The sequence below is a fragment of the Pteropus vampyrus genome, unplaced genomic scaffold (assembly GCF_000151845.1).
Source record: "Pteropus vampyrus isolate Shadow unplaced genomic scaffold, Pvam_2.0 Scaffold353, whole genome shotgun sequence".
In the NCBI taxonomy this organism is placed as follows: Eukaryota; Metazoa; Chordata; class Mammalia; order Chiroptera; family Pteropodidae; genus Pteropus; species Pteropus vampyrus.
Genome location: NW_011889134.1, coordinates 1,059,253 through 1,062,124, shown reverse-complemented (window position 1 = coordinate 1,062,124; position 2,872 = coordinate 1,059,253).

Sequence of the window (2,872 nt, the reverse complement as noted above, 5' to 3'; positions counted from 1 at the left end):
TCAAAAAGACAGGTGATAGGGCGAAATATTTTAATTTTTTTCTCTCTTGTAGGTACTCCTAATAGCCATTACTAGAGCTGATATTTATCTTCCCACTAATGAAGCTAAAACAAAATTTTAGTACTATTAAAACAGATGCTAGATTAAGAAACCGAGATCTTTTATTTATCAAGAAGAAAACTGTGTCTGAGTTCTGAGCACCCTGAAGGCCTGAGAGCTGTTTTCCTCCTTAACTATATTAGGGAGCTGAGGGTTTGGGGGTCAGAAGTATCCCGGTTCACATGCCTACAGTCTCAAGGCACTGCCTGTGCACAGCTGACTACCGGCACCCCTATTCCTTTTCTCTTTTAGGAAAAAAAGGTGTACCTCGCTGCCAGCATTAATCTAACATCACACATAGGGATGCTCTGTTTTCTAGGATTTGACATTTTAAGCCATCAAGAATTACTATATTTTGTAAATAGAAATACCACTACTAAAAACAGAATGCTATAAATAGAATGATGTCACTTATTTCCAAAGACTATCGATATATTAGAGCAATGAGAACATAATAATAAAAGTGAGAGATTTTGTGGCAAATTTTGAGGGTAAGGTGAGGACTGCAATCTGTAAATTATCTTGGGCTAAACACTGTAGCCACAAGCACCACCATGAGAAATGAGAAATGGGCTATTTAGGGCCTGCTGGAGTAAATTTGACTTTTGCTATAGTCCAATAGTTCCTCAAACACAAGTAATCCACCAATCCTTTAAAAATATATTCCTAGGAAAAAACCTTCAAGATTTTTATTACAAATATCACGTTGGTACTACTAAAATAAAATGGCTGCATTATAGTTAAGTTGTAGCTGCCAACTTAAATTTAAGGTCTAGGCTGTAGCACTTCAGAGGAGAATCTGTAACCCAAGTGGTATTTGCTTTGTGGGGCCTCTGGCTCTAAAAGGAATGCCTTGTAAGACAAACCAAAAAGAATTTTCCTGATTTGTGAATTTATTTATATGAAAGGTGTAAGTTAAATCACATTTGTTTGAAATTGAGATTGTCCCAGAAAATGATACTGTTTGATCACTGTACACTTTAGTTTTGTGTATATCTCTCCATGAAAAAAGGAAATTGGGGTTAATACAAATATTTCTCTGCTTTAGAATAGAAAAAAGTATTCTATATTCTTCCCATGATTAAGGGGCTTGCTTTTATTTCTAAATTCTTAGGCATAAAAATATAAAAAAACAATGTTTGACCCAGGAAACTGTGAGTAACATCGTCTTGATGGGAGAATGATCATATAACCTCTTAACCTTTTGATGCTCTGACCCCACCTTGACCCCTCACCACAGAACATTCTTTTGTAGGATGCCACTGAAAGTAAATCCAGTTCCAGTGAAAATAAAACCCTCGTCTATTCTTAGTCTTTTAACAAGACAGCATTGTTGACACTCAGAGACCTTCCTGCACCACTGTGCAAGTCTTTGGAGGCCTGAGGAAACAGCTGTTTTATGATCACAAGAGCATGCAAGCAGAGGTTCCACACGGAAAGTTCTGTATCTTTTTTTCAGGTTAGTAAGCCTCAGCAGCCATGATACTCTTAAGAATGGTGGAGTTGCCGAGCCAAATAAAGGTTACTCCCTCACTTATTTTTTGAAGGCCGACTGAGTCCTAAGAGTACTAGAAAAAGTAAGACATGATAAAGGAAAATTCACAGACAGATACAATAAAGCGGGAGAGAGGAACAACAAAAAGATAATAACATAACTCAGAAGGATCACAGATCTAATGTAAAATGCAAAACTGTAAAACTTTTAAAAGATAGATGATAAATCTAGATAAATTGATTTTTATCTAGATACATATTTATGTATTTATCTAAATAGATCTAAGTGATCTTAGGTTTAGCAATGGCTTTTCATATATAGCACCAAAAGTATAATCTTTGAGAGAAAATATTGATTACTTGAACTTTACTAAAATTAAAAACAACTGCTCTGCAAAACACACCATTAAGAGAATGAAAAGACAAGGCACAGACTGGGAAACTTTATCAGATGTTAGTTTTACAACACATCTGATAAAGGACTTGCATTTAAAACGGACAACGAACTATTAAACTCAACAATGAGAAAACAACCGCATTTAAAAATGGGCAAAAGATCTGAACACACACTTCACAAAGAAAAATATGTAGATGACAAATAAGCACATGAAAGATGCTGTACATCTTTGTACTTAGGGAATTTCAAACAACGAGATATCATTACACACTCATCGGAATGGCTAAAATTCAAAACACTGGCAACACCAAATGCTGATAAGGATATAGAGCAACAGGTACTTTCATTCATTGCTAGAAGAAATGCAAAATGATACAACCACTTTGGAAAATATTTTGGCAGTTTCTTATAAAACTAAACGTACTTACACCATACAATACAGCAATTGCACTCCGTGGTATTTCAACTACCCACAGGAGTTGAAAACTTCTGTTCGCACAAAACCTCCATACAGATATTTATAGTAACTCTATTAAAAATTGCCAGAACTTGTAAGCAACTACGTTGTTTTTTAACAGGTAAATGGATAAATAAATTGTGGTATATCCAAACAAAGGAATTTTATTCAGTACTAAAAAATGAACTTGCATCCACAGAAAGGTACAGTGGAAACTTAAATGCATAGTGCTAAGTGAAATAAGCCAATCTGAAAAGGCTACATAATGTGTGATTCCAACTATATGACATCTGGAAAAGGCATATGACAACATTAAAAAGACCGGTCGTTGAAAAGAATTAAGGGAAATGAGGAGAAGAATATATAGGTGGAGGGCAGGACACTTTAGAACAGTGAAATTATTCTGTAAGATAAGGTAAAGGCAG